The sequence below is a fragment of the Chinchilla lanigera genome, unplaced genomic scaffold, assembly GCF_000276665.1.
Source record: "Chinchilla lanigera isolate Chin_1 unplaced genomic scaffold, ChiLan1.0 scaffold00174, whole genome shotgun sequence".
NCBI classification, from domain to species: domain Eukaryota; kingdom Metazoa; phylum Chordata; class Mammalia; order Rodentia; family Chinchillidae; genus Chinchilla; species Chinchilla lanigera.
In genome coordinates this window covers 1315751-1340023 of record NW_004955575.1, presented here as the reverse complement: position 1 = coordinate 1340023, position 24273 = coordinate 1315751, and positions in this window count along the sequence as shown.

The window sequence follows — 24273 nt, the reverse complement described above, 5'->3', positions numbered from 1 at the left end:
CATATCTATGAATCATTTCAAAAGGTGGTCATCCTTTGAAATTCAACGTTTTCTTGTAATTATTGAGAGTAGCTGTCACGGATGACATAAATGATGGTCTCAGGAAAGCCAAATTTTCCAAACACTCTGTTCCGCCATTTGCCTTTGTACTACCATTGTACTATCATTGTCTGCAGGAAATAGTCTACCTTAAATTGGGGATTGTTTGTTTTCAGCAAAATGCAAGCATTTGAAAGTCTCTAACTCTCTAATAACTCACTTTTATGTTCTATCTTTTACATACAAAAAGGAATTTTTATTGATGCTGTTTTGAGAACTTACAATAAAAACAGTCATCTGAGTTGATTGGTTGAAGTAAAGAACTTAATGTTAGTTGATTTTCAAAACAAATTTTCCACTCTGAATTCTTATTGTTCACATGTAATCATGTGCTTTGTTGTGAATTAAACAAAAATGAAAATCTGAGCACAGTGGATTGACTCCAAAAAAACAATCTTCAGTATAGTAAGGTCTTAAATCTCACCTTATTAGCCACTAAACTTGGAATGATTATTTCTACATGTATTTATAATGTTTCTTCTTCCATTTAAAAATAGTTTGGAGGTATATTAATAAATATCTATTTCTATCCCTCAGATAAAACAGTAATTCACAGAAATACAGATAAATCTTCATTGAAAACATTAATGGTTTTACCACAAGTTGAAATTATATATTTTGTATTATTTTGTTTATTTAGATTTTTCTCAATAATATAACCTTATGGAACTTGAAATGTACCACTTTTGACTTTATATTAGCTTGAATAAGTTGGTCATGTGACTCAGTTATATCTGAAAGCCAACCAGAAAACCCAGGGTCCACAAATCTTCCCATTCTATCTTGGACCAGAAGCAGATAACATATTGATTCCTACTCAAAAACATCAAGTATGAAGGAGCATATTTGTCAGCTTCTTTTTCTACTCTCGCTTAGCATGGATTCTACTTTAGTTAGAACTCCACCCCTGCACATTCCAAGACCCTGTTTTCTTTCTCGTTCCTCTCTCTGTTTCTCTCTGTCTCTCTCTCTCTGTCTCTCTGGGTATCTGTCTCTGTCTCTGTCTCTGTCTCTCTCTCTCTCTCTGTGGTGTCTTCCTCAAACTTACCCTTTCCCTATGATCTCTTCATGTATGATTATTTCACCCTGAAAATTTGTCAGAGTTTTTGACTGAAGCTTACAAGATCCTTCAGAATCTAAGTGCTTGTGAGTAACCACTCTGCTGTAATTTTGGAGTAAAGATACAAATTGTCATTCATTATATCTTGGGTTTTTTCAAACTATAGTATGGAATATTAGTTCTTCCTAATGTTAATGTGCAGTATGATAAAAAGGTTCTATGGTTAATATAGTTTGGTAAATGCTGGTGATTAAGTATATATTCTACCCCTTTAAAGACTCTAAAGGAGTCCTCCAATAAAATTTGCTTAACATTATGGCTTATAACTAAATGTCCCCACAAAGCCTCATGTGGTCATAGGTTAGGAGTTCCAAACGTGGCTGTATTAGGGTTTGTGGATGTGGATTAAGTGGGTAATACTGGGATTAAGGTTGTGGACAATGGAAGCCCCACCCTGGATATGGGTGTCACCAGTCAATAGGATTGTAGTCCCTGGATGGAATATGGCTCTTACAGTCTCCTGGAATAGATAGTCATTATCCAGAGGGTGTAGATGAGAATGTGTTTAGGAAAGAATAGCAACTCTAAGTGAACGTATAGTAGAAGGTCCCGACCTGGGCTCAGGGTGGAGTATTTTTCCAAGGGTGCCATGCTTTTCTGAGAGCTGGCTGGTGAGCACGCACTAGCTACTGCAGGTGGGGCTGGATGTGGTGAGGGACGGTCTTTCTTCATGTAGCTCATCCTTCTGGCTGAGTAAAATGTCTGCCTTCTTGTTTAGCTCAGAAGATAGGGATTGGAAAGAAAGACTTTATCCTCTGTAACATATGGCTGTCCATTTTAGTCTTTCTGAATGTTGAGATTTCCTTAGAGAGAGAAAAAGAAAGAATAGAGAAGCCACTCACTTTTTTGGGGAAACATAAACTCTCATAAGATTAGGAGACAGCTGGGATGTGGGAGGTGATAGCTGGAGGGAGTGAGGAGGGAGATGCCAAAGATAACACCTATTTTTGCAACAAGACTTGGTTATTTTTACAAATGATTGCACAGATTGTTCAACTGTGTCTATGAAGTACAGACTGTCACTCTTCAGTAGTATGGATATTGTATAGTACAAACCTTAAGAGTTTAATGCATTTCCCATCACATGCTTATTAATTGAATGAAGAAATTATACACCTTTGCCCATGAATGGGCTAAACTTTGTGTTTACAAGTCTGAGACCAGGTGCAGGAGGCATTCACAGTTAAGGAAGTATTCTTTTTAAATTTTCAGGAAAGATGGTGTGAATCTTCCACTTCTTTCAGCAAAGCCTCCAATTTTGAAAACTCTGGTATTTAGCTTCTTCCAGGCACTTGTATGCTCAGTACAAAACAGCAAGCCTGGGGCTGGGGATTTAGCTCAGCGGCAAAAGCACCTGCCTGGCAAGCGCAAAGTCGTGAGTTCGGTTCCCGGTACCAGAGAAAAAAAAACAAAACAAACAAACAAACAAACAAACAAAAAAACAGCAAGCCAGGCCTCAGGGCGACATGAAACAGAGGATGGAGGGGCTCGGGTGACATGGACCGTGATGAATGATCAGCACAGAAATATTAATATGTGATCTTCCCCAGGAGATTCTTCCTGGTTGTGGAGGTAAGATAGTTAGAAACCTAGGAATCCAATGTAGGGAAGGAGGGAGGAAGACAGACAGATGAGAGAAAAAAAGAGAAAAAACATAGAAATACATCTGGGGTGCAGGCAGGAAGGATCTTCCTAGAAGACAGTGTCTCCAAGAGCTGAAGCTAGGAGAAGAGCAATTATTATGAAGAAGCAATTATTATGGCTTCCAAATGGTGTGAGCTGATGGAGCAATTTGGGGCTTGCACCTTCAGCAACAGTGCACACTTGGTGCCATGGAGCTCCTCACCTTGCAGGAAATACAAGACTCACTGTATGGGTTCTAAGGATTCAGGGAGCAGGGTCAGAAAAGGATAAAGGGATGTGGTGCCTGGGGCAGACCTCAGAAAGAATCCCTCTATCCCCATTTTGGTTTCTGGAGGGGTGGCATTGTAAAGTCAACTCAGAGCCATGATGAGAGAAAACATTGTGAGAAGACTTCTTGTTTCTTGCCCTTGGGGAAACATCACTAGTGATTTAATTGCCAAATACAATGCGGTCTTTTCAGAGTGTGGGTTCTGGAGTTCTAAATCCTTATTCAGTCTCATTTTGACATTGTATCAGTCAGAGCCACTTAGGAAACAGAGCTGGTTAATAGATAAAAATTAACATGGAGAACCAATTACAAATGGGTTTAAAGGGACAAAATGCTAACCAGGGGATAACAACAATAGGAAAATGCTTCTGCTCCTAGGCCTGCAGGGAGCCAGGAACAAGAAAAAGTCTGCTCACAGGGTCTGGGCAAGAGCAAGCCATTGCCAGAGAGGCTACACAAAATACAGAGGGAGAAAGACCCTGGATTCTTCTTCCTCCTGCTCCTTAATTTCCTTCCAGTGAACCTCTGGGTGAACCAGAAGCTAGTTGAGCAAGGCAACATGGGAAATGTAGTTTGCACAGCCAAGAAAGCAGAGGAAGGCTGGGAAATAAGTGAACAACCAACCTAGCAGCTCTGTGATCCGACTGGGTAATACATTATAGCTTTAGGTTCTTCACTTGTAAAGTGGGGATGTTAATCCTATTTCCCAGGGTTGTTGTGAGGATGAAGTGACCTAGCATAGGTTTCAGCTGGTTTTCTTCGTTGCAAGGAATAGTCTCTTTTAAAGAAGTTAGAGTAACTGAAGTGGGGAAGAGAAAGTTATAAAGACACACGTGAGCTGAGGAAGTAGAGGAGTTAATAAAAACTCCTTCCTCTTCACCTGTTTCCCTCCAGTTCCCCTCGACAAAAGCCAGCCTCGCCCTCATCCACTTTGGTAGAACCAGACATTCAACTCTTATGCACAACCCACCCCACTCGGGCTGTTCTGGCCCAAAGGCACCCCCTCCCAGAAAATGTTCTGGCTCACAGTCACCCTCCCCGAAAGACAGCTTAAGAACCCCATGCTTTGCTCAGCTCGGGGCTGTCCTAGTCCACTGGGCAGCCCGCCATGTCGCTCTCCTGCTCAATGAAGACTCCTCTTGTGTCAGAAAGTCTGGGCTGGTTCTGTGTGGGTCTTGGCCCTATTGTATCACTCCCTGCCTCAAGATCTTTCGGCTTTGGGTCCCACTGAAAATTGTTTACTTCTCCACATATTTTCAAGTTCAGTTTCACTGGAACAAGAATCTTATGGAAACAACTCTTTAATGAGTATTTATGTATTTATTTATTTCTACCAATTCATTGGTAGAAATTTTCATTCTTTTTTTTTTTTTTTTTTTTTTTGTTTTTCTCCGGTACCGGGAACCGAACTCACGACCTTGCGCTTGCCAGGCAGGCGCTTTTGCCGCTGAGCTAAATCCCCAGCCCCGAAATTTTCATTCTTGATCCCTTATGGAAGCTGTGCTTGGATGCCTTTGGGGAGGTGTCCATTCTTGGTCCAATCAGTAGTTTTGGACAGAGTGGGGTAAGAGATACAGTTTCAAATATGGCTTCCCAGTGCTGCCTCTTCAGAAGGGGCTATGTATGTGCACCTGTTATGGTTTGTATCTGGGTGTCCCCTGAAAGCCTTATCCTCTCAAAAGTGGGGCTTTTGAAAGGTGATTAGATTATGGGGAATTGTAGCAAAATCTGATTCCAGGAAGTGGGGCCTGGTAGGAAGAGACAGATCACTATAGGTGTGACTCAGAAGGGTGTATTTCCCTTCCCAGCTCCTCCTTTTACTATCTCAGCTTCCTATCTGCCATGCCATGAGCTGCTCTCCTCTGCTATGAACCTCTGCCATGCTGTCCTGCTGGGAGACAGCTGACCATGGACTAACAATGTGACCCCAAACAAACCTCCCTTCCTTTACTTTGTGAGTGTCAGGTATTGTGTCTGAGTGCTGAGGGAAGTGACTAAGACAGTACCCAACAGGTGGACTTGCGTCTGTCCCCACCCTGAACCCATAACCCCACAGGAGCTAGAACTCACTCTGTGTTCAGACTCTAGCACTTTCATATTTTCCTTTTTGTTTCTCTTTTGGTTATGGACACTGAGATATTTATCTTGTTTGAACATGGCCATGTCTTTGGATTTTCTTTTTTTCTGTTTTCCAAGTCACAGCAATGCTTTTGGAGCAAAACAAAGCCTCAGATTTTGAATTCACAATACATGTACCATCTTGACTGGAATTCATGCCAATTCTTTCTAAAATCTATGACTAACACAAAGTTTCTGGAAGCTGCAAAAAGTAAGTTCTTGGGAGTAACTTTTAAGAAGAATGAGTGAGCAAGTAGCGAAAAGTGGGAAAAGTAGAAGATAACCCAGCTCCCACGCTGAGAAAACATGAAGGCGGAGACACTGTGGAGGGTGCCCCAAACTCTCGAGGTTGGGAGAAGGTATAGTAGGCGCAGATGGTTTTAAGAATGGAGGTGAAGGTGGACTTCTTGATTTAAAATCAGCAATCCTCCCACAAAAAAGAAAGAAACAAAACATAAAACACACAAACAACAATAAAAATAAAAATTAGTAAAACCTCAAAGTACTGACATTGGGGAGTAGATGAGTCAGACTGGAGAGGAGAAAATGAACTTCAACAGAGGCAATTTTAGAGCTCGAGGTGAGAGTGAGACTCATACTTAAAATATTGAAGCCCTACTTGCCTCCCCTGCCCCTGACAAAAATCCCAAACTAACCAATAAAAATTCAAGAACAAAATGAGATTAGGCAACATAAAGAACTGTGGGGGGGAAAAATGGCGAATGAGCTTATTGTGAGAATAGTTTCTAGAAGAACAGGATTACAGCAAGGCATATTCTTAAGCATATCGCAGTTTCTGCAGTTGAGGTGGGCAGAAAGGAGGGGAAGGTGGTGTGAGTCCAGGGCTGTGCCCCAGAGTGACCTTGGAGGGGGAGCTGGTCTTTCCTCAACCTGCTATGCATAGTCAGGATGTATACCTACTGTGTGTGTTCACCAAAGTGTTTGTGGGAGCCATTTCCTCCTGGGGCAGGGAATAGAGCAAAAGAGGCGAGAGAATGTTCTGGCCTTGGTAGCACCAGGGAAGGAACAGCTAGGCTTTCGGATGAGCCTGTACACCGTGGGGCTCAGGACCTGTTTCCACTGCATGTCAGACATATGGCCAGCACCCAGGTTGCTCCATGGCAGAAAACAGGGAATTCTGATCTGTAAGATTTAATTTAGCTCTCAAGAAACATTTCCAAAATTCATATACATGGAACATTGTCTAAGGTGTGTCTGGAACTGCTTGGCAGGCCTGGCCCTCTGTAGGACAGGCCCTGGCAGAAGTGGGTTCAGTGTGCATCTCTCTCAGTGGAGAAGACGGACCAGAGATGCTTGTTTGCAAAGTTTGAGAGGATAAAACTTCTCTCTCTCTCTCTCTCTTCTCTCTCTCTCTCTCTCTCTCTCTCTCTCTCTCTCTCTCTCTCTCCTTTTTTGTGATATTTTGTTTGCGATCCTTTCATCAACAGAAGATCAAAGAATGGGAAGTTGTCTCTTATGATGATAAGAGTCTACCTTTATTTAACCTTATCTATGCTCCAAGAATGGGATCCTTCCCTGGCTGGAAATATGCTGGCTGAAATGCTGATTGGACAAAGGGAAGGCTTATTTAGTGCTGCCGGGAAAGAACACTCTTGGCTGAGATCTGTGGGGGTGTCCCTGACTTCAAAGCAGGCAGGATATTGAGTAGCTGCCTCCTGAGCTATTGTACTGAGGTTGAAAAGTGTACCAGGCCCTGGAGAGTCAGGAGGGGTGAGTCAGAGTGAGCTGAATTGAGCAGAGAGGAGTAGGGGGTGAGCAGAGGACTCCACAGTCCCAGGACTCTGAGTCCTGAGACCCTCCTACAGCATGGCCTAGACTTCTTTTTCCTCTTCAACAAAAGGAAGGATTGGACAAGATTATTTTCAAAGTCCTTCTAGATCTAAGAGTTGTTCATAGAGGTGGGGAGGAGGGTGGGGGCACACAGGGCAGACTTTCACTTGGAATTGTTCCCTTAGAAGCCAAGGGAACAATTCAAGTTTCAAAATCAAAATAACAAAATGGTAGCAAAGAAAAGATCCAGCCTCTCTCCTCTCAGAAAGATCAAGGGATTTTAGATCTGATCTCATCAAAGTTTTTCTTTAAAAAAAAAAAAAATCACACTCTCTTTTACTCATACTCACTTGTATGACTTCAATAGTAGCAGCCTCTGTGTAGAGACTGCATTTTACATGTAAGGTAGGAAACCTTCATTTAATGACCTCAAAGGCATTTATCAGGGATCTCACCAATAGCCACACTCCAGGAAATTTTGGAGGTTGTGACTAATGTTCTTGTTCCTTTCCTGTTTCTTCAGATCCATTCCTTTGCCTTTTCTTCCAGATAGAACAGGAGGAAAGGAGAGGAGTCACTGAGATGATTAGACTGTAAAAGCTGGGACCAGGGCAGAGGAAGCGGCAGAGTGGCTCAGCTGGGCGCTGGCGGGACTTGTGAGGAGCTTCCCACTGTGTAATTAGAGAAGGCCTCCTTCCCCGGGGCAGTGGCTGTGCCAAGAGAGTCCTGATTCCAGGCAGAGGAGAAGTGCAAAGGCCTTGGGCAGGTGAGAGTGTTCAGTGGAAGAAATTACCGGATTATGAGAGTGGCTGGGGAGATGAATGCTTTCTCTCTTCTCTCCATGGCAGAAAACAGGGAATTCTGATCTGTAAGATTTAATTTAGCTGTCAAGAAACATTTCCAAAGTTCATATACATGGAGCATTGTCTAAGGTATGTCTGGAACTGCTTGGCAGGCCTGGCCATCTGTAGCACAGCACCTGGCAGAAGTGGGTTCAGTGTGCATCTCTCTCAGTGGAGAAGACAGACCAGAGATGCTTGTTTGCAAAGTTTGGGAGGATAAAATTTCTCTCTCTCTCTCTCTCTCTCTCTCTCTCTCTCTCTCTCTCTCTTTTTTGTGATATTTTGTTTGTGATCCCTTCATCAACAGAAGATCAAAGAATGGGAAGTTGACTCTTACGATGATGAGTCTACCTTTATTCAACCTTATCTATGCCAAACTCTTTCTAATTGCTTTACATATTTTAAGCCTTAAGTTGTCCCCATGAGGTAGAAATTATTGTTGTAATTTCACAGATAAAGACAGTGAGACACAGAAAGGTCCATGCTCTTGCTCAAGGCCCTCTCAAGGCAGCACTGCTGGGACATGTGAGCATCGGAGGAGGACGTAGGAGCACTAAAGCTGTAAGAAATAGGAGGTGGAGGTGCTCTGTCTTTTGGAGTTAAGAACGTCACTTTCCCAGCCAAGAGTGAGATTTCTAGACCTGTCTAGTAACTTAGACTCTCTGGGGCTGAGACATATGGATTTGTACTTCTCAATTGCTACCAGCTGATTCTAACCACTGTCTGCGATGGAGAAGTGCAGACATTCACAAGTATGGAAGTATGGAGCCAGAAGGCTGGACTCTCAATTCCTTTCATGATATTGACAGCAATAATAGCAATAATAATGCCCTTTCTTTGGGGCTTTCTTGGGGCCAGACATTGCATTAAGTGTTTCTGTGTATACTTATATCTAATCACGTAAGTCTACAAGGAGCATATGATTTTACCTTTTATGAAAGAGGAATTCTAAACTCGGCGATGTAACTTGCCTAAAGTCATGTAGACAGCACTGCGGAAGTGTGTTCAAACCCCATCTGGCTCTTAATGTTCTGACATCATGCCTGGCATCCTACAACTCTATAGAGTCATTTAGGGTAACTTTTAGAATATAAGATAGTCAGACAAATCACTGCTTTTTCTTTCTTTTCTCATCTTCACACAATAACCAAATGTTCAAATGAAGTCTTTATAGGTATATGGTCCTTGCTAAGTTGTTTAGCTTCTCTTTTTTCTTGTTTATAAAATGGAAAAAAGAAAATAGTGTCTATTTATAAACCTGCTGTAAGGATGAAATGGGATAATCCATATAAAGCCTATAAAGAAGTAGCTGGCATTTGGTAGGAGCTTAATAGATGTAGCTACTATTACCATTAACATGATTACACTGTTCAACTCTTACTAAAGGGACTTAAGCAGTTGTTCCATGATCGTCATTGATTACAGGTTACCTCTTGGCCACTTTGAACTGACAAAGATCAAAATAGTCCTCAAAATGCAAAACCAGGGAGTTCTCAGATGTTGTCTTTAACATCCCTTGGTGTTCAGCCTCTACTCAGACAGGCAGGGGACGGGGCTGTAGAGGGCCTTGCAGGCTACTGTAGAAGTCTTTACCTTTTACTCTAAGTAGGACGGGATGACAGTGGGCTGAGCTGAAAAATGTTAGGCCACAATTCACATTTTCACAGGAAACTCTAGCTGCTCGACATAGAACAGACAAAAGAAGGGTAAGGATCAAGGCAGAGAGGCAAGTGTCTGTCTGGTGCAATTATACAGAGCAATTTAAGGAGGAAAGAAAATTTTAATTGAAAGGATTGAGTAATTCATCAGTTAAGTGAGAAGTTCCAGAATGAGCTCCTTTTGCATGTAGAATTGGCCCTGTAAGGTCTCCTCCACTGCCAGTGCTGTGCCCTGATGTTGCAGTCTGCCCCCTAATGCCATGGCTGCTGGCTGCAACTGTGGATTCACTGCCATTGCTGCATCTGATGACTAAAATTTGCTGCTGTTTGTCAGCGTCACTTCCGGTCACTGAGTTCTATGTCTGAGGCTTGTCTGCTATTGGTAGAGCCTGTGAGGTGGCTGTCCCCATGGCCCAGTGACAGCAGCAGCAGGCAGAGTGTCTGACACTGTTAGCTCCTGTCTTGGGAAGCGGGTGATTCCCAACTGAGATGTTAATGGGACAAAAAAGAATGACAAGTGTCTACTACTGGTAGGGACCTTCTGTTCCTTCGTTTCTGCGTCTCTGCCAGGTTGTACACCAACTGGTAGTTTGGGAAGTCTCGGGGTTTTTCAACAGCAGAGTAGCTATAATAGAATATCAGTAGTTCCCATGGTTATCACCCCACAGCCTCCAACATGGTGATTCATACACACAGAGTGAGTCATGTTGAGAGGTTATTTCCACATTTTCTTATTGTTCTACAGCATTTTACCTATTCCATCAGTGAAGTCATATTGATTCCCTACTTTGCTCTTTTCTTGTCACTATAATTGACAGTACAGAGTGATAAACAGAAGAGGAAATTGACAAGAGCTGTGTGGAGCCCGGGATGGTAATAAACATCCTGGTATTCTCACAGCTGTCAACATTTTCACCGCAGTCATTTTGACATCAGGTGACTCATGTTTTTGAGTGAACTGAACATTGCAAATAAATTCTAAACTCTAAACAGAATTTAGAATTTGTCATTCCTAACTTATCTTAGAAAACTGGACTACCAGATATGGTGTCCTATCCCATAATGACCCCTTTCAGACCCCTACCCTTTTCTAATTAAATTCAATCTGAATAGATAACAATGACCTCAGAGGAATTCTCCTGACTTTCAAACCCAGAAGCTGAACTGTCCAAAAGGACTAAAATTCACAGCCCCTATTTGCAAAATTATTAATTCAAAAGTTATATCTGCAGATAATTACGAGAGCTAGGAATATAGTATTCTCTTGTATTTTAACCTGCTATTATACTTTCTATTTTCACTCCTTGCTTAAAGCTTCTAGTGTTGGAGGCAAAATTTTGATAGGATTTTAGAAGATCATTCCCCTCATAAGCATAACTGGGAGTTGTTAAAAATACACGGGGGGCTCACTGAAGATGATTAAATCTGATTCGCCGAGGCCCGGCCCCAGCCCCTTTATTCTAATGTGTAGCCAGGGAGGGGAATCACGGGTCAAGGCCTCAAGGCATCCAGTGAAAGAACAGCCAGGTGGTGGCTCAGCTGGTAACACAAATTTGACTCAGACAAGAAGTGGGAATTTATGGGGTGCTCCAAAGATAGTCTGGGCTGTGGGAGACATGAGACAGCAACTCGGGATAGGAGGGGATGAAGGAAGAAGTAGTGAGGTTACAGGAAAAGCTCATCCTTCTCCAGGGTCACACCATTCTGTTCCAAAGAAGAGGCAAAGCAGAACCGTACTTAGGGGCAAAAATCAGCTTTAAAAACTGATGGATGATGGTCTCAAATGAATCAAATAAGACACAGAAAAATGGTTTGGAAAGGCTGAGCTCTCCTGGGCCAAAGCATTCCTGAGGGTAAGAGCACTAGTAGGTCCCGTGAGCCTTTGATTGGGAGGCGATGCTGTGACCACCGAGATAGCCTGAGAAGTCTGGCTCTCAGAAGCAGCAGCGGCAGGAACCTGGATGGATGCCTCACAGGGACAGGCAGCACGCAGTGTCCTGTACCAGCTGTAATGGCAGGTGCCTCTTGGGAAGGCTTCATGGCTTCATGGCCTCCAAGCCTGTTTCCCTGACCTTCCTGGTCACCTCAGTATCCCTTAATAAACTGCTCTTATGTTTAAACTAGCAGGAGTAAATTCTGTATTTATCATTAAGAATTTAATGACAAGCATTTATTCTCATTTAGTAGTCATCCAACCCAATGAGACAGCAGTTATTATTCCTATTTAGTAAAAAACAAGTGGAGAATTAGAGCAGTTAAGAAGCTTTTCCAAGGCCACACTGGCTCAAAGGGGCCAAAGTGAGGAAAAGTCCTCCTGTGAATGATCAGGAAGCCCGGTTCTCTCCGCGGTTCGGATCTTGGGGAAAGGCCACATGAGCTGTGTACTTGCGTTGGGCCTTTCTCTTCTCGGTTCAGCTGAGGGAAAGCACCTGGACCTCAAGGTTGCCTATACTTGCCAACCATTGTTTCCATTTTATTAAAGGCACTTTTGAGGATGTGAGCTCTGCCTGGATGCTTCTGTGTTTTTAGACTTCATGATTGCCTAGCAAAAGTCTTTCTGAAAAAACTTCCTCCTTTCCAAGCTAAACTTACAGGAAAGGGGATCCTTTTTCCCACCACCCCAGCCAGTACCAGCGTAGGCATATGTGCGTGGGGACCAGGAGAGAAGATAGCGGGGGTCACTGCCGGCCCCTCTTCCTGCCGGTTGTCACAGTGCCAACAGCGCAACCCCAGCAATGGTGCACATAGACCCCAAGCCGTCACAGCCAGAGCAGCACTACCAGTAGCCAATCCTAGTGCTCCCTGGAAAGTCCCCGAATTTGAAAGCTGTAAAGACCTTAGAAATCTTGTTTTGCACATGAGAAAACGAGCCTGGAAAGGTTTTCTTGATGTCACACAATCGGTGGTGGGGCATGGTTATTGCTTTGGGCTAAACACAGCAGAAACCACAAAAGCACTTTATAATCAGAAAAAAGCAGCAGCAGCAACAGCAAACCAAGCTTAAGGCTCTCTCTGTTTTACAGTTTACCCAGGGAGACATGTACTGAGAGATGAGGTGCCCTGTGACCTGTGGAGCCCTGCAGGAATTCACTCTGGGTGGGGATCACGGAGGGCGGAGCGTCAGAAAAGGCCTTGGGGAAGAGAAGGGTTGGAGTAGGCGCTGAGGACCACAGGACCACGGGAAGGGACCCAGCATCCGGGTTCTCTGGGGCTGGTCACTCCCCCTGCTCAAAACCCCTGCGTGCCGGTGACCCCGTAAGCCCCTGGGGGAGGCGGGCTTCGAGGTATGTGATTCCTCTGGGTCGCGCTCCCCTCCGCCTGGCTGCTGCTATGTCCTCTCCACTCATCCGCCTCTCCTTGCCGTGGTGCTGGAACCCCGCAAAGCGCCGCCTCCCGCAGCCCCTTGGGGCGGGGACGCTGCGCCCTGGTCCCTCAGCGTTGCTGCTGCGCAAGGGGAGCTCAGGGCAGGGACAGAAGGGAAGGACGGAGCCTTGCAGGGCGCACAGCCTTGGGAACCTGCCGCAGGGGGCGCCTCCAAAGCGGGGCAAGCTGTTTGTGTTTTGAGCCTGCTCACACCTTTGTGTGTGTGTGTGTGTGTGTGTGTGTGTGTGTATTCAATCCTTCGATTTATTTATTCTCAGAAGCCAGGATGTCAGACGAACAGGTACACAATATAAACCCCATGTACAGGGCGGCCAAAAGCATGGAAATAAGACCAGCGACACCACGTAGTGAATACATAGAAGCAGAAGCCTAGTGAATACATAGAAGCAGAAGCGGCACTGCTCTAGGGTTGTTGCCCGGGCTTCCTCAGCAAGAAAGAAGGGCTGGAAACCCCCCTACATCCACCACCCTTTCCAGTTGGTATGAAAAATAAAGTCTCAGTCAGTTGTCCAAGTTGGGTTGGTTGAGCCTTCTGGAGCGCTTGTTGAGGGCCACAGGACCCTTCTAAGACTGGCCAAAAGCTTTTTCCTCTGGGTATTCACCCATCCATCCATCCATTCATTCATTCACCAAACAGGTACTGAGTGCCTAATACCTGTGTGCTAGGCCTTGGTCTAATAAACATAGCATCTTTTCCTTGGTAAGAACTTAGCTCTCACAGAGGAAAGAGACAATAAAGAGCAAGCATGATAAATGAGTTGCAGGTTAGGAGGTGGTGAAAAATAGCAGAGCAAAGCAAGGGAAGCAGAGTGTGGTGGGTTCCTGTTTTAAATAGGGGGCCTAGGTGGACCCCAGAAAGATTACAGCAACTCACTATGCAAGAATTAGGCACAGTCGGATTAACTGACATCCCTCCTTCATGATCATAGATTTGGAAAGAGCTGGAGACCTTTGAAGAGGGTTCTGTCTTTTAGTACTAGCCCAAGATGGGAGGTAGAGTGTCAATTATTCATATTTTAATGCAACACTACAGCTTTGACTTCCTCTGCTTCCTTCCCTAACCAGGAGAGCTGAGCAGCAGTTGTGATTTTCGAATACAGGTAGGAAGGAGGGGGTCATAAACACAAGGAGTTTTGTGTTTTGGGGTCCTGTGGGTGGCTCTTGAGAAAGCTAGTGGGAAGTGTGTCCTGCTTTTTTGGTGGCTAGCAGCTGCATATGGAATGAAGTCAAGGGACATATTTCAACAATCCTAAATTAGATTTTTCAATTGTACTAATAATGAGCATAGTACTTACAATAGCTGGTGTCTATTGAGTGCTTACAATGCACCAGGCATGTGTACAGGTCTCACATGGAATCAGGCTCTTGCTTTTCTTCAATTATTTTGTTTATTGCTGTTCCTGAAACAACATCTGGCACATAGATAACATTCACTGAGCCAATGAAGGAATGGAAGAATAGGTGCATTCTGGAGAAGAGGTTCAAGGTCTTCTTGCTCTGGGTCTGACAATGAGGTGCTGAGGAGGCTTCGGGCCCTCCACGTTCTTCAGAGCACAGTGCATATAATGCACACTGCTTTTTTGTTATTGTTGACCGCTCTGCCTATGAGACCTCTGTTCTCTTGAAGATTATGTGACATTTCCCATGATGTGTGGATGAGTGGAGAAGTGGTCTTCTTACCCACAGTGCTAGCTGGGAAAGCAAAGAATCCATCACTGGCATTGTCTCTATTGTTTGGCTGATCCCCTCTGCAGAGGTAGAGCAATGCTTTAGACACGTTCTCTGCTGCTCAGGCGGATATTTAAAAAGCATGCCAAATATTTTAACAATGAGTTCAAAGCAAGAGATCACATCATTTTATTTCTCAGAACTAACAGTTCACTATTACAGTTGGCTTGGTTCTCAAGGCATATTGGGTCATGAAAATAGTTTTGGCTCGGGGTATGACTTTGCACTGTTTGGCCTATTTGCTTTCTTTGAAGTTGTCAAGGAATAAGGGTTGATTAGTGATTATTAGGTACCGTTGTTAAGCAAATTACTAGGTGTGTACAGGCATGCATGTGCATGTGTGTGTGTGTGTGTGTGTGTGTGTGTGTGCTCACATGCATGTGCACACCAGAACAATTAAAATCAACAGAAAAGAAATTTGACTGCCGTCATGTTTGGCAGTTACTGAAGAGAATAACAAATGATTATAAGATGTTTAATTGTGTATATATATATATATATATATACAGGCAAATTACTACGTAGGTATGTAAGTTTATATAATGTGAATTTACTTGACATTTTTTCATAAAAGCAGAGAACTTTGCTTCGAGGCTGCATCAGCTGATTGGAGTTTGTGTTGTCCTTCCAGAATCAATGACATCCATACAATCATACCCACAGGGACTCATGCAGCAGCACTGGTGTACACAGGTATAAGAACAAACAGGGCTGATCCTTAGCAAGCTCACAGCTCACAGCTCCACTGCTGATGGGGAGAGTAGACAAGAGCAGCCTCTTGGCAGAGAGACTTCTTTACAGCATCAGCATCTGGTGGTAAGCTCTATAGAGTGATTGGATAGTGGATGTGAATGTGGAGTGGCAGCTAAGTGGTGCCCGGGGACAAGAGCTTCCACTGCATAGATACCCCAAATGTCACTCCCCTAGCCTAAAACATCCCACAACCCATTGTGTTGGTTTGGGGTTTTTGCAAAGAGAAACAATATAATACAGGACACATATTTTATAAGATTATTTATAATAGTCACCCAAAGAATCATATACAAGAGAGTGCAGGAAATCTGTCCACACACTATAGACCAGGAATCCCTCTGAGGGCCTGGATCTCATGATAATGTCCTGCATGAGTCAAGCTGAATACCTAGAGCCCATAAGGGTGCCTCCCATGAGTCCAACTGGAGGCCCAGAGCCCATGACAATGTCTCACGCAGGCCTGTTTCATGGATCTGCACTGGGAAGGCCCAAAGGTCAGTGGTAGAAGCTAGAAAGTCTGTGGCAGCAGGCTGGAGGATCTACACTAGAACCAGGAAGCGATGTTAAAAGTGAGAACCAGAGCTCCGTGGAAAGGTACCACAGCCATCCTCAGCAATAATGAGGTTTGAGCTCCTCCGATGATCAGGACAGCCGAGTTCCCATCAGGAAGGCCAATGCAGCAAGCTTCTCTAGGAGACAGGCAGTGCACTATCTTCCCCTCTGGAGCCAGGAAGTGATGCTCAGACTGAGGACCAGAGCTCCCCCAAAGTGAACCAAAGCTATTCTCAGTGCCAACAAGGTCCTGAGCTCCTCAGAGGATGAAAACAGCCAAGTTCATCAGAAAAGCCAGCATGACAAACTCCTCCAAAAGAACCAACATCTCCTTACAGCTTCTACCAGCTCTCAACAGCCTTTTCAGTTCCCAACAGCCTCTCTCAGCTCCCAACAGCCTTTTTCTTCTTCTTCTCTAGTTCTGCCTCTTATGCTGCTGGCAACAATCCTCAGGTGGGTTTCCCAAACCCAGCACCATGCTTACTCAGTTCAGCTGGGGGTTATAAATTGACCACCAATCATCAATCCACCACACCCACTGAAAATGTGTCCTAGAAGTATGTATCCCCACATGCTTTGCCTGCAGTTCACATGTCTCCTGCCTTAAATCATTGCTCTGAAACAAGGAGTTCTGCCTCTTTCCCCAGGTCCTTTGGTCCACAGTCAACCACCCATGTCTCAGAGATTTTCTGAAGAGAATCAGCCAAGTTTATTAGATTTCTCTAACAAGGAGTTTACACTTAGGAAACAGAGACACCTAACAGGTTGGTGATGGTCACTTGAATGAAAAATAATGAAGTCAAGGTAAGCAGCTATTATGGGTCCACTGGGATTTGGAGAGAATGCAAGTACAAAACAGTAGAAATGTAGATGGAACAGTTATGCAAAGAAATAGAAGTCACAAGGGAAGGAGATACAAGTAGCTGGTCCCAAGTTTCCTGAGTGTTAGTAAGCTTTCCATTGCTGTGACAAAATACCCAAGAAGAGCAAATGTAGAAGGAGGAAAGTTTTATTTTTGGTTCATAATATCAGAGCCATTCAGTTCATAGCCCTTTGGACTAGCTTTTTGGACCTATAGCAGGATGCAGGCTTAGCACTTCATGGTGCTGAGATTGCATAGCTGAGGAAGGCTTCTTCTCATGGCAGCTGGTGAGCAAAGATTAAGTGAGGAAGGGGCCAGGATCCTAATCCTGTCAAGGACATAGCCCTACTTGCCTAGCTTCCTTCTGTTAGGCCTCACCTACTTAGTAAAGTTCCACTGCCTCCCAGGAGTGGCACAGCTTGCACTCCAGCCTTTAATACATGAGACTTTAGGGGTCAGTGAAGATTCGAGGCCATAACATTTTATCTCCTGAGTTATATTTATTCAGTGTTTTCTGAATTCCTCTGAGACCTCTGTCTGTCCTTGCCATTGACATCCCTTCTAACTTAAGTTAGTTTGAGTAGATTTCTGGCCTTTACAATAAAAAAACTCCAACCAGATTAGGAGATAAGATGAGAACACACAAGTGCTAAATTGTGTCACTGCACGTTAAGAACTTCCAAGAGTTCAGAGAAATGAGAGATAAGTCGAAACCTTGATTTTCTGCCTATTTTCCAAGCATGAAATATAGGTCCAAATAAGCTGGTCCGTTGGTTCTGCCCACCCACTTACCACTTGGAGTCCTTCTGTCCCTCCTTGGCCTTTGGTCAGTACGCTGGGTCAACATCCCATCTTCCTTTCCACTCTTCCCATTCTGAGTTTGAATTCCAGACCCAAATCTCCCATCTCTGCCCAGTCCCCAGTGCCCACCAGTGTTGGTTCCCTGAACCTGAGATTATCCTTTCTTCCCTCTCCCGGGCTCTGTAGCATGGTCCTGATGTTGCAGCTGCTCCTGTGGACCGTTCCAGCTACCACCGAGGCCCTTCCCTGGTGTTGCCTCCCTCTCTCCCTGTGACCCATCTTTATTGTTGCTACAGGAATCTCTCCTAATCACCCAAATTGCTTCCCAGGATCTTGTTCTTCTATCTGTCTTCTTCTAATTATTACTATCCCAGAGATTTCACAGATAAGGTAGGACTAGGCTGGGCTTGGAAGGGTATGTGGGCATGGTTCAGCACAGGGGCAGGAGAAAGACGCTCTTGCTAACCTACCAACTTCTTTCTCACTGGCTATTAGATTATGGCCATGGTTTTAGTAAGAACATGGTATCATTGTGTAGGGATGAAGACATCTGTTTACCATTTCTCCCACCCACCAATGTATATGCCCATTAGTGATGATGGTGTAAGAATTTTTAGAGACAACACTGAGACTTCACACCAAAGCTTGGACCATGAAAGGTCCAAGAAAGACATGGGTCATGTTTCTGTAGTTGTGACAGGCTGTGGATTAAATGGATTAAGCAACATTAGTAGGAATGCTCTGAACCATTCCATTGGAAAATGGGTCTGCATTTGACAAAAAAAAAATGATTGAACATAATACATGGTAACAGCCACTTTAATTCTAGGTAAAAGAAAAAAATATTTGCAAACATTCTATGTCATCAGAGAAAGAAGTTTTACCAAGCTCTCAGTTATATGGTGTTCAGAATAAGTAATCATGTATAATAGAAAGTTATAGTGTTAAGAGGTAAAATTGTCATTGGCCATTATTCTAGGCTTCCTTACTTTTACTAAAAGAGTGTATTAAAATAAACTAGCATTCCTAGATTGTTCAGGGCCTCAGCAGATATAGTAGATATATTTTATGATCCTTGCTTATAGTTTCTGCCAACAGGCAGGCCCAGGATAGCTGTGTTTTGAATCATATGATTCTCCCAAACCCAGTTATAACTGATCAGATCAAATCAGGCACCTCTCTCCAAAGTAGCCAGTCCAGAAGCTGGCCAATATTATTGGTCTACAGTTTGGCATAAAAAAATTGAATTGCACAGATAGGACGCTCAGGAATTTAAACCAAATGGAAAAAGATAAAGCTTTTTTTTGATGAGAACCTAAATAGGATACGGGTGACATAAAAGTTGAGGTTGAAGAATCTATGGTGGCTTCTAAGGTAGCGAAGCTATGAGGAAGCAAGAACTGTGGTGAAGCATGTAAGGGTTGATGGAAGGGGGAGCCCGTACAAACAGACCTGTGTCCCATAAAGGCAAAGGGATAGTTCCAGAGGGAGGACCCTTGAGTTAGTACCATGCACAGCACTGAGGTGTCCTGAGGTGTCTGGCATGGAAGAGCTGACACACTCCCATCTGCTCTTCTCCTTGGGTTGCTGCAACTTCTTCTTAGCTGCCTTTGAGGTTCCCCTGTACTCCTCCTCTTCACTCCTGGGGAGTCTATTTCTCCTGACTAATCCACACTTCTAGGCTTTCCTCTGGCTTATGGTTTCTGTGCCCCTCATATCTCTATTTTGTCACTTTTTTCCATTCCTTCTGTCCCCCGCACCCCAACCCTGTGCTTCTCTAGTCTTCTGGGGTTTGGTGTTCCTGATGGCTGGCTTCTGTGGCAGTTGGAGGTCTTGCTCTGCCAGCTGTGCTGTTGTCTAGGGGAAGAGCTAGTTGCTTCTTATCTTCTGTGACCTTCAGAGTTTGGTCTTCCCAGAGTGAACGGCAGCTCACTCCCAGAGGCCTCCGGGAGGGGTGTTTTCAGGTTTGCAGCTGTTCTGGTACCAGATGTCAGAGAAATACCAGTTGGCTCTTCGTGCAATGTGTCCTTTCTTTCTTTTCTTTTCTTTTTTTCTTCTTCCTTTATTTTAAAACTTGGCAGCAAAAGCTTGCCTTTCAAGTCCCTTGCTTATTTTAAAATTAGTTTGCATTCCATGAGTTCAAACCAGTTGAGCTGTGGGGGGCAAATGACCGAACATGTTTGTTGTGCTGAATTTGAGGGAAAAGTCAGCTCAAATTAAAAAGTGACCTCAGGTAATGAACAAAATAAATATTGTTAGATAATTAAGAACGGATAATAGTGCTGATTCTAACAGTATCCAGAAAATACCTGAACACAGTGTTAACAAGCAAAATAGAATAACAATCCAGAGGGATAATATTAAACTTTCCAAGCACCAGGTAAGCAAACACACTGCTAGGAAATCTCTTGCTGTCCCTTTTCTTGAGGCCATGGAGACCCCATTCTCTTCCCCATTTTTGAATGGCTGTGGGATTTTTATATCTGACACAGACTTTGGGACTAAGAATCACGGCATGGGCCAATACCATGAGAAAATAAAGTGGCCCAAAATGTTCAAAACCAATCACTTTCTGTTCTATATAGTTTTAGAAAAAAATGAAAACAAAAGTGTAGAACAAATTGATTGAGAGCACAGCTTCCCACCTCCCCTTTCTCTGCCTCCACCTTAGAATAAGGAAAAATAAAAGATTCTTTACCCATATTGGATCTTAGCTTGGAAACCCATTGCCCAGGGTGTGAAAGACTTCTGGGTACCAAATAGCCAAAGGGTGTAAGAAGTCATCCCTTCCAGAGAGAGCCCTGTGAAAGCACGCAAATAAAGGCTTGGGAGAACATACTGAAGCTGTGGCTTAGCTTATATATTCAGGCGAAAATATCATGATGGGTGTCTGTGTCTCCGTCTATCCCTCCCTGCTTTTATCCATCCTTCCATCTATGCATCCAGCCTTGTGGGCTTAGAATTCAAATCTGGGTGTAATGTTTGCCAAGGGATGTGTATCAATACGTTTATTTGAAATGATTTTGAAAATATAACAGAGGGAAATGTCTGAATGAAAGTAAATCTAATTTTACTAATTAACTTGATAATGAGGACAGCTTGGCCAAATGTAAAGTGGTGGACATTTCCTACAAAATGTACAGCCTAGGGCTGGGGATTTAGCTCAGCGGCAAAAGCGCCTGCCTGGCAAGCGCAAGGTCGTGAGTTCGGTTCCCGGTACCGGAGAAAAACCAAAAAAAAAAAAAAAAAAAAAAAAAAAAAAAAAAAAAAAAAAAAAAAAAAAAAAATGTACAGCCTAAACTCAGTTCCAAATTTTAAAGAAAAATTAAAGTATTAAATAATTTGCAATTTGGCAGAAACTTCATTGTCTGTATTCATTTAAATTAGTGATAAATATGCCATCTTAAGATATGTAAATGGGTATGAAATTTTCCCAAATTATTTACTCTGGAGATATCAGGACATAAGAGTTGGTTAAGAGTGAGACAGCATTTCCCTTGGAGAAGATGAAGAGAGGTGGAAATTGTAGAGCTGGTGGGAAGCGTGGGGCTTGTTCTCAAACCCTGAACTCAACTGAGCAGCTGTTGTAAACACTTGCTCCGTGCAGGCAGGGCCCAGTCAGCGTGCTGTGGGCACACAGAGGTTTGTTAATAGTGAGGGTAGCTCCATATCCTTTGACCAGCTTATGTGGCTTTTCAGAAAAATCTATGGCATACATCATTTTTGGAAAAAGTAGGTGCCCTAATTAAATAATGGTAGGGTATCCTAACTCCACCTCTGTGAATCTCAAAGGTGTACTATCTTCCTTGTAAAGAGGGCCAGAGAGGAATGGGTAATCCTGCAGCAAACTTGGAAAATACAACCTCGCATGTGCTGGAAAGTTCACTGCAGTGCTGTGCATGTGATAATACCTAGACCCAGCCAAAAATCCTCCTCAGTAGAGTGAACCAAGTCAGCTATATTCAAACAACAGGACACTTGATAACAAGAAGAGTGAACAAACTAAACTATATACAATTATTGGTGAATCTCACACGTGATGTTAAATGACAAAAAAATAACATGAAAGAGTATACACTGGGTGATTCCATTTTTAATATAAGATCAGAAATAGGCAAAGTAGGTCCACATGGTTAGAAGCTAGTCAGGGTCATGATTCTGTCTGAACAGGGAGTGGCCCAGGGGACCTGTGGGGGCTTCTGGGTGCTGATGTGCTCTTGTTCTGAGCTTAGAAGCAGTTTACGGTGATGTATTCACTTTATGAAAATTAATAGAGCTTTGATTTGTGTGCTTGTATGTATACAGGTTATACTTCAATGACATTTAAAAGCTAAAAAAGCAAAATAGCGGTGGTCAGGTGTTAAGTAAGTCCAACATTGAATGGGCCACCCAGCTGGTCTGGATAACGGGAAGGGAGGTAACAAGACAGATGCGCTGCAGACGGACAGCTATTTGAATAGAGTACAAGATATTTTTGGTTTCCAGTTCTGCTATCACTGCCTCTACCTGATGGGTCCAATCCATGGGCCTTCCCCTCCTTCTCCCTACCCTACCACTGGGACTTTCAGACCTCTGGCTCTTATTCAAGCTGTGAAATACCGCATAATTTACAGCTTACCTAGGGGGCAGAGGCAAGACCCCATCCATATCTACGCATGCTCACCTCAGGTGGCTACAGCACAAGCATCTGCTCCCATCACTCTCAGTAGGATCCAGAGCAGGAACTCAATTGGCCAGATTAGAAATCTTTCTCTTGCAGCCTAACGGGTAGGTCTGAGGCATCTCAGCTGCTGACACCAAGGGAGTTGTGTGACAAGTATCAGAGAGTGACTTTTCAGATGATTGGCAGTGCAGGCTTTTCCCACGGCTCCAGCAGGCAGGATTACACACGGAGTCTGGAGGAAGCAGCAGGAAAGGCAGGACCGGGAAGCCCCAGCCAGCCCTGAATACCTGTGATTCTGTCCTGAAGTTGCTGTCTTCTTAAAAGCACAATTTTTGAGTTACGATTTCCCTTGTCTCCTTTCTTCCTATCTTTACTTCTGTGCTACTCATTCCCCACCCCACCCCAGACTTTGATCCCTTATTCTTAAGGGGTACAGAGGGGCCAAAGCTCTATCCTCTTATAGCTGCTTCAGGCTGAGTGGGTATTGATCCAGCCTGGCCAAGATTAAAAATCTCATCCTGACTGATACAAAGGAGACATGGGAATATTGGATTCTGCTATTCGATGAATGATCATTTTTTGAAAAATCTGAAAAAGAGAGCAAGGGCATATAGGACATCAGCCTATAACAACAATAGATCAGGCAATATAAAATAACTTTCTATCTACATTAGCATAGTTAAATAAATATTTTTTTTTTCCTTCCAGGTTGTTCCAGTGAACCAGAGCACCAGCAAGTTGCTGGAGCTTATAGCAGAGTCTGACATTGCACGAACTTGTGAATGTAGGTCTTGTCATGCAGAAGACACATTTGCAGAGTCATCAGAATTATATAATATAATTCTGTCTTGATAATAACACAGGTTCCACCCTGTACTACAGTTCGAATGTCTAGGGCCATTCAGGTTTGTAAACTGGCTTTTCCCATCATTCTTACTTCACAACTTAGTAATGAAATCCACTCTACAGTGTGATTTAGTCTTTTGTGTAGGTGGAGAGGACTCACCATGCTGCACGTGGCTGCACAGTTCCTTGGGCGTGTGTCCCGACCCCGCCTCCCCTTCCGAAGCCCCAGCTCCTATCCCTGCCCACCCCCTTCTCTCCTGCTCTTCCTGTGCTTTCTTAGGTTTCCATTTTTATTTTCCTTTCCATCTCCACAAAGGCAGGCTGCCGAGGAGGCCTGCAGAGGGCAGAGTCCTGGGATCAGACTCGGGACATGGGGGAACATTTTATTTTTTTCTATGAACATGTATGACTTCAGACAAAGTGCAGAAGCTCCTGCTGGTCGTTGGTGTTCTTGTCCTTCAGGGCGGTGGCTCATCGACGGCAGGAATGCCTGAGTTGTGACAGTGTTGGCGTAACTAGAATGAAATACCTGTGATATTATTTTATAAAGAGAAAAGTGCTCTTCTGGCTCACAGTTTCGGCGTTTCTGGCCACGACTGACTGACCTCATTACTCTGGACCTGTGGTGAGGCAGCACGTCATGGCAGGATCATGGAGCACAGCAAACCTGCTCGCTTCATCAGCAGGAAGCAGCCAGGAGCTGGCTGGGCCCCACATCCCCATGACAGGAAAGCCCTCCACCAAGCCTTCCACCTCCCAGAGGGTCCCCCACCTCCCGCAGTGCCACTGTGGGAACCGCATATTTCACATATGGACCCTTGGTGAACGCTTATCCAAACCACAGCACAGTGCCACAGTGAATGCAAAAACGGAGACTGCACAGCTACTGAATAGCTATCTGCATGTCCTGTCTGTGTCTGTCTCTGTGTCTCGTGTTTCTGTATGTCACTGTCTCTCTCTGTCTCTTCTGTCTCTCCCCAGTTCTTACAAACACACGCACCTGCGCATACACGCGCTCCCTGGATCAGAGTGCGTATTGGCCTGCAGTCCTCTCAGCAGCTCCTTGCCACCTTGCATTTTATTGTGAAAAGAAAACATGGTGAAATGAAGATAGTAACTCATGGTTGATTTTCTTTTGCTGCCA